We start from the raw sequence: 16,050 nt of genomic DNA on the forward strand, positions 1-16,050 counted from the left end.
TCACCACTATCACCGATCCTTTTCAACCTCATGATGGTCCCACTAGCCAAAGCCTTATCCACACAAGGCCTTAATCCATTCATTTTTGCTGATGACGTCACACTATACATCCCCTACAAACATGATTTAGCAGAAATCACCAATAAAATCAAGCTCAGCTTAAACATCATGAACTCATGGGCAAACTCATTCCAACTAAAACTCAATACAGAAAAAGCACACTGTCTCATCATCTCATCCCAATACAACACAAACAAACCCACAAACATTAACACCCCAGTATACACCCTCCCTATTTCAGACACCCTGAAAATTCTCTGAGTAACAATAGACCGAAACCTCCCACTAGAGACCCAAGCTAAAGTCACCATAAAGAAAATGTTTCTCTCAATGTGGAAACTAAAACGTGTGAAACCATTCTTCCTGAGGGAAATATTTTGCAACCTGGTACAGTCAATGGTACTAAGCCACACAGACTACTGTAACATAATCTATGTGGGATGCAAAGAACAAATCATAAAGAAACTTCAAACCGCCCAAAACACAGCAGCAAGGCTTATACTTGGGAAAACGCGTTTTGACAGCGCCAAACTACTCCGAGAAAAGCTGCACTGGCTCCCAATTAAGAAACGTATCACATTCAAAATCTGCACGACAGTTCACAAAATCATCTACGGCGAGGCACCGGGATACATGGCAGACCTCATCGACCTACCACTCAGAAACACCATAAAATCAGCACGATCATACCTAAACCTCCACAACCCAAGCAGCAAAGGACTCAAATACAAAACCACCTATGCATCCAGCTTTTCCTACCGAAAGCAGTAAAAACCACACTCGACCACTTGAATTTCCGGAAAGCACTAAAAACAGAACTGTTTAGAAAGGCATACACCACCGACCCAACATAAAAAACCTGGACATTTGTGACACAACGTAACCAAAGATCGTAACGGACATATCCTAACTCTTCTTTTCCCTCACTAAGTTCTCCCCAGTTGTCTTTACCATACATGTATCTCACTCTTCCACAGTATCACCTTGATATTACTCGCAACTTGTATTTGTTCACACTGGAATCGGTTAATGCCGATTACGGTACCATGTAAGCCACATTGAGCCTGAAAAAAGGTGGGAAAATGTGGGAATCAAATGCAACAAATAATAAATAATAATATGACCTTTGAAAGACGTATCTGAAAGGTAACGTAAATATCTCTAAAGCACCCTACTTGGACATGGCTGAAGTGTGGGGAAGAAGATAGCATGGATACCTTTGTATCTATGGACAGTTTAGATGAGGCAGACATCTTGAAATCCTTCAGGGATGTTATATCCTCACAGGCCATGTGAAATATTGCAGAAAGAGCTTAGGAAATTGGAAGACTGGGCATCCAAATGGCAGATGACATTTAATGTGGACAAATGCAAAGTGATGCACGTTGGGAAGAATAATCCGAATCATAGTTACTTGACGTTAGGATCCACCTTAGCAGTCAGCACTCAAGATAAAGATCTAGGTGTCATTGTAGTCAAAACACTGAAATTTTCTGCCAAGTGTACAGCGGCAGCCAAGAAAGCAACAGGATGCTAGAAATAATTAGAAGGATGCAAATAAGACCAAAAATATTATAATGCTTCTATATTGCTCCATGGTGCGACCTCACCTTGAGTATTGCGTTCAATTCTGGTCACCATATCTCAGAAAAGATATAGCAGAATTAGAAAGGGTTCAAAGAAGAGCGATCAAAATGATACAGGGGATGGAACTGCTCCCATATGAGGAAAGGCTAAAAAGGTTAGGTTAGGGCTCTTTAGCTTAGAAAAGAGACGCTGAGGGGTGATATCATTGAGGTCTACAAAATCCTGAGTAGTGTGGAGTGGGTGGAGGTGAATCGATTTTTCACTAATTCAAAAAGTACAAGGACCAAGGGACACTCAATGAAATTGCATGGAAATACTTTAAAAAAATTGTTTTCACTCAACAAATAGTTAAGCTCTGGAACTCGTTGCCGGAGGAAGTGGTAACGACAGTTAGCATATCTGGGTTTAAAAAAGGTTTGAACAAGTTCCTGGAGGAAAAGTCCATATTCTGCTATTGAGATGGGCATGGGGAAGCCACTGCTTGCCCTGGGATTGGTAGCATGGAGTGGTGCTACTAATTGGTTTTCTGCCAGGTACTTGTGACCTGGATTGGCCACTGTTGGAAGCAGGATACTGGGCTAGATGGACCATTGGTCTGACCCGGTATGGCCACTCTTATGTTCTTATGATGTGGACTGCGGGTGGAATATTTAGATATGTCTTGTATTTTTGTTATATTCTGCATCATTACATTACATTCTAGTCTTATATTCCGCCAATACGTTATCAGTTCAAGGCAGATTACAACATTAAGATGCTAGATCCACTTGTCTAGGAAGAACAGTTCTATTGAGCAAATAATTAAAATGATCAAACATCACTAGATAGACCAAATTTATAAAACAGATGAGTTTTTAATATTTTCCAAAAATCTAAATAATTTCTACCAGATCTTAAAACAGTAGATAAAGAATTCCAAATTGCCACCATCTGACATGATAGAGAAGCGGAAAACTCTCTCGTAGACTTCAACTTTTGAACCATAGGGAAACGTAACCTAAAAGTATTATGAGCTCTAGCGTACCAAAGGCGGGGCGGTGGGGGCGGTCCGTCCCAGGTGCAAGCAGCAAAAGGGTGCACGGAACAGACACGCGACTATCGACCGCCCGTTTCCTGCCCCCTCTGACGTTACTTCCTGTTACAGGGCAGGGAACGGGCGGAGCCACTAGCTGCGCGACTGCTCCATGCACCCCCAGGTGGTGAGGGTGATGCACTTTGGAGGATGGGGAGGTGGGTGATGCGCTTCGGGGGAAGTGTGTGATGCACCAAGAGGGGAGGGGTTGATGCACCGGAGGGGGGCGTAGCGGTGATCCACCATAGGTGGCAGCCAACCTTTGCTCAATAGATTTTTGCCATGAGACAGCAGCGTACCTCTCATTGTTTCCATAATATGATTCTTTCTGAAACCAGACTGAGATGCAAGAAGAATGTCATATTGTATCAAATAATGTTCAAGCTGTTCCGTGACACATCCTTCCATTATTTGTATAAACAATGGAATAGACGCCACAAGGCAATAATTACTCATTTCTGCCAGACTAGCTTTAGAATTCTTAGGAATAGGAGTTAGAACCATATCCTCTCCTGAAACAGGGAAGGTACCAGATTCAAAACGTGATGCTTTTAACTCCTAACCCTTATTCAGAACCCTTATTTTATCATCCTCAGGTTAATATTCCCTTATCTCTTGTTTGTCCTGTTTGTCTGTCCTAATTAGATTGTAAGCTCTGTCGAGCAGGGACTGTCTCTTCATGTTCAAATGTACAGCACTGCGTACGTCTAGTAGCGCTATAGAAATTATAAGTAGTAGTAGTGTTTGGGATTCCGGAATCTTGCTACTCTCTGGGATTCTGCACAGAATTTTGCTACTTTGGGATTTCGGAATCTTGCTACTCTTTGGGATTCTAGAATCTTGCTACTCTTTGTCCTTATCCCTTATTTGTCCTATTTGTCTGTCCTAATTAGATTGTAAGCTCTGTCGAGCAGGGACTGTCTCTTCATGTTCAAGTGTACAGCGCTGCATACATCTAGTAGCGCTTTAGAAATGATAAGTAGTAGTAGTAGTAGTAATTTAGTTAGCAAACGTATAAACAATGGAGACAGCAATTTAATCAAATATGCAGGGCATGTATCTAAACTACAGAAAGATTTGGTGCACCTTAACAGTAATCTCTTCGTATCATGAATCATGAATGTTTAATCGAAACCAGCACCTGTCTGCTGGAACAGCATTCTGCTCAAGAGGAGCAATTAATGATTGAGTACTATCAGGTGGGAATTAAAATCTTCCTTCTAAATATAAAGCTAAATCATCAGCTGTTGGAAGGGTCTTATAATTGATAATTGGTGGTGACAGACTCTACATTCATTAGGTGGTCTAATAATGAAAACATTTTCCGAACATTGGGTTTGTCCCGTCTCCCTCTTTTTGATGGCTAATGTCTGCTTGTATCCCTGGAGCACTATTTAACCTTCTCCACTAAAACTAATGACTATTTAGGTCCTACCTGTCTGTTTCCTGTGTTTTAATCAGTTCCCAATCTAGAATTGTGCATTACCTCCTATCTCACAAATTTGTCATTTCCTGCGGTGATTATGAGGGCAGTTCTGCATAAGGTGCACCTGCAGTTCAATGTGTCTGGCATGGGTAACTGCAGAATAAGCACCAAAGTATGGGAAATAAGGTTTTAGATCTTGAGGCTGATTTGGATTTAGTGATCACAGAGATTATGGTTCACGGGGAACTATGATTGAAATATAGCTATACCAGGCTATAATCTGTTCATGACAGGCAGGGTAGGAAGAAAAAAGGGGGGAGTGGCATTGTATCCAGAAGACTTGAACGAGCGTGGAGAAAAAATAAAAGCACACAAAACCTAAACGTGTGAAAAGAATCACATAAAAAATACAAACATGAGATTAAAAAACCCAAACGGAACTACTTTAAGACACAGGTAGGCACTGAGTCCATAGACATGAAGAAACTATACAAGTTACTGGACAAGTTACTCGACACCGGACCAGCGGCATCATCAAACATGGGCACCCCACCAGCAGACGAAATCGGCAAATACTTCAAAGAAAAATTTGTCAACTCACGCAGCACCATTCCCCAGGATGACACTAACCTCGAAACTTTCATCGATGAACTAGACCCATACTTAGGAGAATACCCAACAGATCGCACTTGGTTAAACTTCTCCCAGATCACAGCTGAATCAGTTGCACAAGCGACCAGAAAATTGTCCTCGACTTTCTGCTCACTGGACGCATGCCCCAACTAATGAACATGCCCCCTCAACGATTCATTACAGATCTTACATCCCACATAAACTTCATGCTCCAGCAAGGTCTATTCCCCAAGGCTAAAAGCAACATCGTACTTACACCACTACCAAAAGATCCCAAAATTAAAAAAGAAGTAATCCCCAATTATCGTCCAGTAGCATCCATCCCACTGACGACCAACCTAATGGAAGGCATCGTAGCAAAACATCTCACATCAATACATTCTCAATATTACATGAATCACAATCTGGGTTCAGACCCCTCCACAGCACAGAAACTGTACTAGTTACACTCCTTGCCAAATGCAAGCGGGAAATAGCGATAGGTAAAAACATCCTCCTGCTCCAATTCGACATGTCAAGTGCTTTCGATATGGTAGATCACAATAAACTCATAAGAATACTAGACAAGATAGGAATCGGAGGGAACATACTCAAATGGATCAAAGGATTCTTAACAACAAGATCATGCCAAAGTAAGTCGAACGATAATATCTCACCACCTTGGAAAGCTGATTGCGGAGTACCACAAGGATCACCTCTCTCACCCATCCTATTTAATGATGACCCCACTTGCTAAGTCCCTATCCAATCAAGGCCTAAACCCAATGGCGTAGCTAGGTGGGGCGCCAGGGGAGCAGCCGCTCCCCCAAACGGAGTTCTGCCGGTGCTAGCGCCTATTTTGTTCGTCCTGTTGCACTGAAAATGTGCAGCGGCACCGGCGGCAGTCTGCTCTCGCTGCCCCCACACCGTCAACCTGCCTCATCCTGGCTCCGTTTCTGCCTTGTTTATTTTCATTCTCGGGGAAGAACTTAAAGGGCTTGTTAGTTTCTAGTGTTCAATCAACTTCTACAACCTCGATGCCTGTTGGACATCATCCTTGCTCCCGGTGCAGTGTGTGTTCGATTTCTTTTTCAGGTGCCTCTTTGATGGAGTCACCAACCAAGGAAGGGATCTCGGTGTCGTTGTTGATGATTCGTTGAAACCCTCTGCTCAGTGTGCAGTGGCAGCTAAGAAAGCAAATAGAATGTTAGGTTTTATTAGGAAAGGAATGGAAAAGAAAAGTGAGGATGTTATAATGCCTTTGTATCGGTCCATAGTGCGACCGCACCTCGAATATTGTGTTCAATTCTGGTCGCTGCATCTCAAAAAAGATATAGTGGAATTAGAAAAGGTACAGAGAGCGGTGACAAAAATGATAAAAGGGGATGGGACGACTTCCCTATGAGGAAAGGCTGAAGCGTCTAGGGTTCTTCAGCTTGGAGAAAAGACGACTGAGGGGAGATATGATAGAGGTCTATAAAATAATGAGTGGAGTGGAACGGGTAGATGTGAATTGTTTGTTTACTTTTTCCAGAATTACTAGGACTAGGGGGCATGTGATGAAGCTACAAAGTGATGAAACTACAAGGGCACCAAATGACATACAAAGTAGTAAATTTAATACAAATCGGAGATAATATTTCTTCACTCAACGTGTAATTAAACTCTGGAATTCGTTGTCAGAGAATGTGGTAAATGCAGTTAGCTTAGCGGGGTTTTAAAAAGGTCTGAACGGCTTCCTAAAGGAAAAGTCCATAGACCATTATTAAAATGGACTTGGAGAAGATCCACTGCTTATTTCTAGGATAAGCAGCATAAAATGTATTGAACTTTTTCAGGATCTTGCCAGGTATTTGTGACCTGGATTGGCCACTGTTAGAAACAGGATGCTGGGCTTGATGGACCTTCGGTCTGTCCCACTGTGGCAGTACTTATGTACTCTTAGGATGTCAACCACATGTGCTTTCACTGGAGTAATGTATGTCATTTGGTGCCCTTGTAGTTTAGTCTATGTGGGCAAGACATTGAGGGGCATAATCGAACGGGGACAACCATCTCTAAGGGCGTCCATCCCTAAGGACGTCCCAGAGAAGGGGCGGGGAAACAGCTATTATCGAAACAAGATGGGCGTCCATCTTTCGTTTCGATAATACGGTCGGGGATGCCCAAATCTCAACATTTAGGTCGACCTTAGAGATGGTCGTCCCCGATTTTCGGCGATAATGGAAACCGAGGACGCCCATATCAAAAACAACCAAATCCAAGCCATTTGGTCATGGGAGGAGCCAGCATTCGTAGTGTACTGGCCCCCCTCACATGCCAGGACACCAATCAGGCACCCTAAGGGGCACTGCAGTGGACTTCAGAAATTGCTCCCAGGTGCATAGCTCCCTTACCTTGTGTGCTGAGCCCCCCAAAACCCACTCCCCACAACTGTACATCACTACCATAGCCCTTAGGGATGAAGGGGGGCACCTAGATGTGAGTACAGTGGTTTTGTGGTGGGTTTTGGAGGGCTCACATTTACCAGCACAAGTGTAACAGGTAGGGGGGGGGATGGGCCTGGGTCCGCCTGCCTGAAGTGCACTGCACCCACTAAAACTGCTCCAGGGACCTGCATACTGCTGTCATGGTGCTGGGTATGACATTTAAGGCTGGCATAGAGGCTGGCAAAAAAAAATTTGTTTTTTTTTAGGGTGGGAGGGGGTTGATGACCACTGGGGGAGTAAGGGGAGGTCATCCCTGATTCCCTCCGGTGGTCATCTGGTCAGTTTGGGCACCTTTTTGAGTCTTGGTCATGAAAAAAAATGGACCAAGTAAAGTCGACCAAATGCTCGTCAGGGGCGCCCTTCTTTTTACCATTATCAGCCAAGGATGCCCATCTCTTAAGCACACCCCAGTCCCGGCTTCGCTACGCCTCCGACACGCCCCTGTGAACTTTGGTCGTCCCCGTGACGGACTGCAGTTGAGGACGCCCAAAATCGGCTTTTGATTATGGCGATTTGGGCGACCCTGAGAGAAGGACGCCCATCTCCCGATTTGTGTCGAAAGATGAGCGCCCTTCTCTTTTGAAAATGCCCCTAATAGTGGGCCATTAAGGCAAAGCTTTTGGAACATAAGATCTATCTTAAATGCCAGGATACTGCATCCCCTTTGGTGGAACATTGTGTTAGTTTGGGACACACTTTTGGGGGCCCTTTTACTACTGCATAGGCACCTACGCAGGCCCAACGTGCGCCAATTCAGAACTACCACCTGGCTACCACGTGGCCCAGGCAGTAATTTCATTTTTTACGCATGCCAGAAATTTTCCGGTGTACGTGCACTGACGATTACTGCTCAGTTAACGTGTGAGACCTTACAGCTAAGTCAATGGGTGGCAGTAAGGTCTCAGGCCTAAAATGGATGCATGTTCATTTTTATTTTGCCGCACGTCCATTTTCAGCCAAAAAATAAAAAGGCCTTTTTCGCAGGTGGACTGAGAAACGGACCCGCATGCGTCCAATATACATGTCTACACCAGCGCAGGCCATTTTTCAAACGACACCTTAATGAGCTCAGATATATGGTCTTGGAATAAGTGTTTCTCTCCCCACGGGGAGCAGATTTGGATGCCCGATTACTTTATAAGGAACGTCGTTGGATTTATCTCCTGGCCACACTTGCGCCTGGAGGCTTAAACTGAATTTTTGATGCCTGATTGATCTTTTTTCCCATCTTAACTGTTTGTTTTCTTTTTTTTTCTCTTCCCTCTGTTTTTATTAGGTGTTTTTCCTAGTTTTATCTTGTATGGCATTTCTTATTTTTTTCTTTCTGAAATGCGGTCTGCTAAGTTTATTTATTTGCATTTTGGATCACGTGGATAATTTGTTTTTTTTATAATGATGATGCTCTTCTTGGCGTCACTACATTGACATCGCAGCTTTGAAATCTGAGATCCCTTTGGAGCCCCTTCAGAGCCCATGAGGAGCCAGAGGAGTCATCGTTATACTGAAAGGTACTCTTTACTCCTCTTGATATTGACTCTGTTGCCCAGAGATGAATAAAGGGCCCTGGTTGCTAAGCCGCATTATAGGCGCCAGGGGCGTAGGCAGACTTTGGCGGGAGGGGGGTCCAGAGCTCGAGGTGAGGGGGCACATTTTAGCCCCCCCCCCCCCCGGTGCCGCCGACCCCCCCCCCCCGCCATTTCCGAACACCCCCCCGCCGCCGCCACCACCACCAACAAAAACAACTTTGACCCCCCCCCCCGCCAATGACCCTCTCGACCCCCCCTCCCACCTCCAACCTTCCCCTGCCGCCGCTGTCGCCTACCTTTGCTGGTGGGGGACCCCAACCCCCACCAGCTGAGGTCCTCTTCTTCCCGCGCAAGGCTTCGTTCTGACTGTTTCTGATGTCCTGATGTCAGAAACAGTCAGAACGAAGCCTTGCGTGGGAAGAAGAGGACCTCGGCTGGCAGGGGTTGGGGTCCCCCACCAGCAAAGGTAGGCGACGGCGTCGGCGGGTTGGCAGCAGGAGGGGGGGGGTCGAGAGGGTCGTCAGCAGGGGGGTCCAGTGTCAAATCTACAGGGTCCCAGGCCCCCATGGCCCCATGTGGCTACGCCACCGATAGGCGCATTAACATTTTTAACGTGCGTTAACCATGTACGCACGTTAACTTTGTACGCACGTACAATATCCCTATAGGCGCCTACATGGTTAGCGCGCGCTAATTGTAGGCGTGTTAAAAAGACTAACGCGCCTTAGTAAACAGAGCCCAAAGTGAGGTATAAAGATGTGATGCCTAGTATTTCTCAAATGGTTGGTCCTATGGACAAATATTTTGTTCCTCCCAAGGTATTAACAGATGGTGGAGAGTCATCAGAGTCAAGTGCTTCCCTTAGCTCAGAGGGTTGACCTACACTGCTCCCACCCCTTCATCACCTGCTTCAAGAGGGGTTTCTCCTTTTAGATTACCCTCAGAAGTGGGGTTTCCTTCATATAAAAATAAGCAGTCCACTCCCCAACAGCGACCTGGCCATCTCTTGCCGACAAGGTTAGTGAATCTCTTTCTGGGGTTTCTCTTCTGGTTGTTTGGAGAGCAGCAATACAAACTGAGGAGTGGTTATATTCTTCAGTTTCACAACTGTGTGTTTTTCTTGTGAAGTGGACTTAAAAATATCCTTCCTTGAAACTGAGACGGGACAGGTTGAGCCTCAGGTCAACTTGCAGGTTGTAAGTACCTCCTCCATCAAGGACAGTTTGATTATTCATAGGCAACTATAGTCTACAGAAGAGTCCCTTAGAGCGAAAATCTTCATTTCCTGAATTTTCCTAACTAACACGGCTACCACACCACTCTACTGAATTTTCCTATGATAGGTCTGCTGTCACCTGAAATATTTCTGAGGAAGTATTTCAAGGAGGTTTTGTTATTGGAGGATTATTATTTCTAGTTATTACGTTATCGTTACATGATCTCAACCTGAGGAGGCAGAGCTGGGGTAGCTAATGATCCCCTTGATTTGACTTCTAGATGTAATTGCCACTCGAGCCATTCATATGGTGACATTTACTTCGGAGCGTGATAAGATTAAAATGCTTAAATTGCACTTTCAGAAAGAAATTGCTTTTTGTGGTTCTCATATTTTGGAGTTTCCAGATATAGCGAGGGCTGCTCAGTTATGAAAGAATGGTCTCCTGCAATTGAAAGAGAAGAACTACTCTCCTGGTATCCTTTGCATTCGAGACTGATCGAAATAATATATTTCGCCTTTACTTCAAATCTAGGGAAGCTCAATTTTTTGGCTCAAAGATACAGATTTTTCCTGACGTCAGCAATTCTACACAAAAGAAAAGGCGAGAATTTTTGGGGCTTAGGCCTCGAACTCTCTCCCTGGGAGGATCATTTAAGTTGAAATTTGCATGCAGATGTCTTGTTTCTTTGGGTAATGTTCATTATGTTTTTTTTGATCCAGAAAAATTGAAGCTCCTATTAGTAAGTAAAGAAAGCAGGGATCTTCAAGCCTCGGAGGCATCAGTAGGGAGTTGAAATCGCAGGCAAACTTGTGATTCTGTCCTCCTTAAGTTTATTGTAAGAGTTTCTTTACTCTTTTTGTTTCCTATGATCAATACCTTGTATCTTGATCGTTTATAGTGGACTAAGTAAGAAAGATATTCTTTTGAAAATCCATGGAAATGTAATGGATGGTTTTTTAATCTTTTGGATGTATTTCCTGATTTCTATACATTTATTATTGTGAATGTATTATTTTGAAATTTAATAATAAAAAAAAAAAAAGAAAGAGAAGAGCCTTTGCATCAGGAGCCTCTGTTTTATTTTATTATTTTTGTGGTCCCCATGCTTTGCTGCATTTCCTGGTATGAAGTATGTGTTTTTAGACCCCCCTCAAATGGAGAGATTTTTGTTAGATAAGGAATGATAAGGGACTTGTGTGGGTTAGGGAGTAAGAATTGTGTAAGTGGGGGGTCTTTTAGTTACGCAGGTTTAAGATTAGATTAAGAGGGAAGTTATCAGCATGGGCTACCATTAAGATGTGGGCAAGTCATTTAGTCCTCCGTTGCCCCAGGTACAAAATAAATACCTGTGTATAATATTATTTTTGTTACATTTGTACCCAGAGCTTTCCCACTCATGGCAGGCTCAATGCGGCTTACATGGGGCAATGGAGGGTTAAGTGACTTGCCCAGAGTCACAAGGAGCTGCCTGTGCCTGAAGTGGGAATCGAACTCAGTTCCTCAGAACCAAAGTTCACCACCCTAACCACTAGGCCACTTTGACTGCAACCATAGAAAGGCAGTATATCAAATCCCATCCTTTGAGCTATGTTCTTTACTATCTAAAACAAAAACGGAGTGAAGTGAATAACAGTCACAATATAGAAAAGAACTTCACTGGACTTATGTTCAGAATTTTAAATCTTCAACAGCGTAGAACAGAGCGTGTCTCATGAAGGAAAAAGCCTCAGTTATAAACAGGATGCAGCCGGTCCAGAGGGCAGCTACTAAAATGGTCAGTGGTCTTCGCCAGAAAGCTTATGGGGACAGACTTAAAGATCTCAATATGTGCACTTTAGAAGAAAGGCAGAAGAAGGGGAGATATGATAAAGACATTTAAATACCTCTGTGCCATTAATGCACAGGTGACGAGTCTCTATCAATGGAAAGAAAGCTCTGGAACGAGGGGGCGTAGGATGAAGGTGAAAGGGGATAGACTCAGAAGTAACCTGAGGAAATACTTCTTCATGGATAGAGTGGTGAATTCATGAATAGTATACCTCACTGGCTTTTGTCAAAGCTAATTTACATATTTTTGACAGGTGGCCATGCCCACATCCAGTCATGACAGCCAATCACATCTGAGGACCCACCCAGACTATGCCTACTCTCTGCCCAAGCCCTGCCGACTCCCCACCCTGCCCCGTCATCATCAATTTCACAGGATGTGATGTCATAGCCCTGCCCATGCTCCACCCCTTTTGAAAAAAACCCACCCCTAACCCTGCCTTATTTGCATAACTCTGCCCCAAACCCTACCCCCCTTTGCTTAACCCCCTTTCAGTGACGTCATAACCCCACCCAGGCCATGCCGCTTTCCAAGATGGCAGCCACTGTATGCCCCAAGGAGGTTTGTTGACAGGAGATGGCATGAGCCTATCTAGCAATGAAAAGGCCAATAATAGTCAAAACTAAATACAGCAGATACAAATCAGTATAACACACCACATAGAAACACTGCTGTAATTATAATTCATACAAGAAGGTAACTTCGGACCATCAGAGGCGGAACTCCACAATGTACTTAGTGGTTCAATGATCAAAGCCTATCTGGCCCATTGTGTGGGCTGAAGCCAGTAAGTGGAGCATGTCATCCTATCAAGTACATTGTTTTAGGTGTACCAAGATGGCGGCAGTTGCATTAGGGAGAATTAAAACCTCCTTGGGTGGAGACCGACTTCAGCCTTGTGACATCATGTTGTCTCCTGTTATCAAACCTCCTTGATATGCCCCATGTCACTTCCTGTTTCACAAGACTCGCCACCATCTTGGATTGGGTAACATGACAGCAAGTGACATCAAATGCCACCAACACCACCCTCTACAGCCTTGGAGGAACGTGCGCAGCTTAAACTTTCTCTCTCTCTCTGTGCCAGGAAAGAAAATAGGCATTTTTTTAGCCTTCAGACTACCTGTTTCGTTTTTTAATTTTTTCTTTCAAAAGGATACCGTGCTGTTTAGAAACAACAGCTGTAACGGTTTTAGCCATAAATTGTTTATTTAAGGTCAACTGAGACCAGTCTGTCTGCTTTTATAAATGACAGGCTGAGAGCTCTTTTTGCTGAATTGCAGCCATCTCTCTCTCTCTCTCTCAGGAGAGATTTGATCTGTGCACAAACAAACCTACTGGCTTTACAACTGTTTCTCAACTATAAACACAATTGAAGGTGGTCTCCTCAAATAATGAATACAATATATCTAGAAAAGGTAGGAGATCCTATATATAAATGATAGGCGTATCAGACTTTATCATTCATGATTAGTGAGGAAAAGGCCTCAAGAAGTCCCCAGCTTTTAAATTTTAGATTTTAGCTTCAGGGGCTGGACTGCTTCATCATTGGCCAAAAACCTCGTAGTATTTAAACTTGGTGCACAGCTCAATTGTTTAAACACATTTAAATGAATTCTTTAAGCATGAAACAACTTAGCTTTCCTGTTGTTTCCTTCTCTTTCTTGCACCGCTAGTCCTGACCACGGCCTACGATGGCCAGCGTTTCGTTCACCTGCCTCAGGGTCCAGTGGTCCGCGTTTATCTAGTGCAAAAGAAAAATACATCATTCACATCGGTGCCATCCCAATGATTCTCAATGCTCAACTGTACTTTTGTACCTCCGCTTGGGTGGAACTTTGAAAGACAAATGTATCTAAAAAATGGCCGCTCATTTATAGCTTATTAGGTCAGACGCCTTGTTTTATGCTGAGCCAGTCAGTGTGTTACTATTTGTCTAAGGCCCAATCAATCTCAGAGAGGGCTCAGAACCGGCACATTTTAAAGTTATACATATATATGTCACAATTTGAAGAAAAATCTGTGTACGTTAGCGTCTTCTGGGAACATGTCAAACTATGGATTAGGTTAATAGACGACGTGTTTCTTATCTGGCAAGCTGATGAATACAACATACTTGATCTATTTCTTCAATATTTGAATCAGTGTCATCGTAATATTAAGTTCACACGTCAATATGAAAGAGAGACGATTACTTGGATGTAAATGTAACAAGAGAAGCTTCAACCTTCAAAACAACTGTATTTCACAAAGAAACTGATGTGAATAGTCTTCTGCAATATTCCAGCTGCCACCCAAGATTTCTAAAAGACAGCTTACCATTTTCACAAATGCTATACGCTGTCGTTGCCTTTGTTCAGAAGATCGAGATTTTCGCTGCAAGGCTAAAGATTTAAGTAGACGACTACAACAGAGAGGGGATTCGAAAGAAGTTGTAAATAAAATGTGCCTTTCGGAGAGCTAAATATAATCATCGAGACTATCTGTTGCAACCGAAAGAAAAAACACTTCAGGATGAAAGAAACATTATGAATGAAACCAACAAAGTCTCTAAGACTATCAGAGATCATTGGGGTATTTTACAAACTTTACCCACATTCGCTGACATGAGGATTAGATTCGCCTACAGTCGTTCAAAGAATTTAAAAGAACTACGGTGCCCTTCTTTGTTACCTGCCCAGACAGCAGTTACACAGATCTACAGAGAACATAAGAAGGTGCGAAGAGTGTTTATATGGCAAAATAGAGTGGTGTCATTTCTTTTGAAGATCACATTTTTTATCATTTTTTTAATCAGTGATGCAGGTATCTGTTTAGAGGCTGTCTGTAGAACTCCCCATCCCTAAGCTACAAAGCCCTAACAGCCCTCAATAGCCTGAGAGCAGTGTGCTTTTACATTTCGAGAGGGAGATCACCCAATGAATGTAATCACCACTAATGATAATTCATGTTCTACTGAGTTCCAGTCCTCCTGCTCCGCTCTCATCTGTTCCAGCTTGTTCCAGTCCTACCTACATCTGCATTGTTGACTCTAACCATACTATTCCAATTTGTTGAATATAACCATACTGCTAAAGTACCTCAGTCATTTATGGCCCCTATACACATTCTCTTCCTAGCCTTGTCCCTTCCTAATCTTTTCCCTCACCCCCTACCTCTCTCCGCTACAGGAACTCACTGCCCATCCACCGACTTCATCACCTCACCCTCTCTCCTGCTCTCTTCCTCCCTCTTGGCTTTTAATCTCCGTCTCTTTCTTCCCTCCATTTTGCCTTCCCCATTCCACCTAAATACCTCTCACCTTCGACGCCTTCATGGCCACACCTCTCTTACTCTCCTTCGCTCTCTTTTACTCCTTCTCTCACTCTCAGCCCGTGACATCAATCCCAATCCTGGCCCCCCTCACCAACTATTATCCCAACTACAGATCTCACCGCGACCTCTCTAACCTCATCTCTATTCCTCTACTCATCTCACCACGACCTCACTAACCTCATCTCTATTCCTCTACTCCCCTCCTCTTCTCTGCCCTTCTCTTGCGCCCTATGGAATGCCCGCTCTATCTGTAACAAACTTGCCTATATCCAGGACCTCTTTATCTCGCGTCACCTCCATCTGCTCGCCATAATAGAAACCTAGCTCTGCCCTGATGACTCTGCTTCAGTCGCAGCCCTGTGCCATGGCGGTTATCTATTTTCACATACTCCTCGCCCTGCTGGCCATGGGGGCGGTGTTGGACTACTTCTCTCTCCCTCCTCCAGATTTCAACCCCTTCTTCCACCTCAATCTCACTGTTTTTCCTCCTTTGAAGTCCACTCTATCCGCCTTTTCTCTCCTCTGCCTCTTCGAATAGCGGTCATTTATCGTCCCCCTGATAAGTCCCTTTCATCCTTTCTCAGTGACTTTGATGCCTGGCTTGCCTAAATCCAGATCTAAATCCTAAATATGGCTAAATCCAGAGGTACATAAGTACATAAGTAGTGCCATACTGGGAAAGACCAAAGGTCCATCTAGCCCAGCATCCTGTCACCGACAGTGGCCAATCCAGGTCAAGGGCACCTGGCACGCTCCCCAAACGTAAAAACATTCCAGACAAGTTATACCTAAAAATGCGGAATTTTTCCAAGTCCATTTAATAGCGGTCTATGGACTTGTCCTTTAGGAATCTATCTAACCCCTTTTTAAACTCCGTCAAGCTAACCGCCCGTACCACGTTCTCCGGCAACGAAT

This window comes from Microcaecilia unicolor, chromosome 3 (assembly GCF_901765095.1).
Source record: "Microcaecilia unicolor chromosome 3, aMicUni1.1, whole genome shotgun sequence".
Lineage (NCBI taxonomy): Eukaryota > Metazoa > Chordata > Amphibia > Gymnophiona > Siphonopidae > Microcaecilia > Microcaecilia unicolor.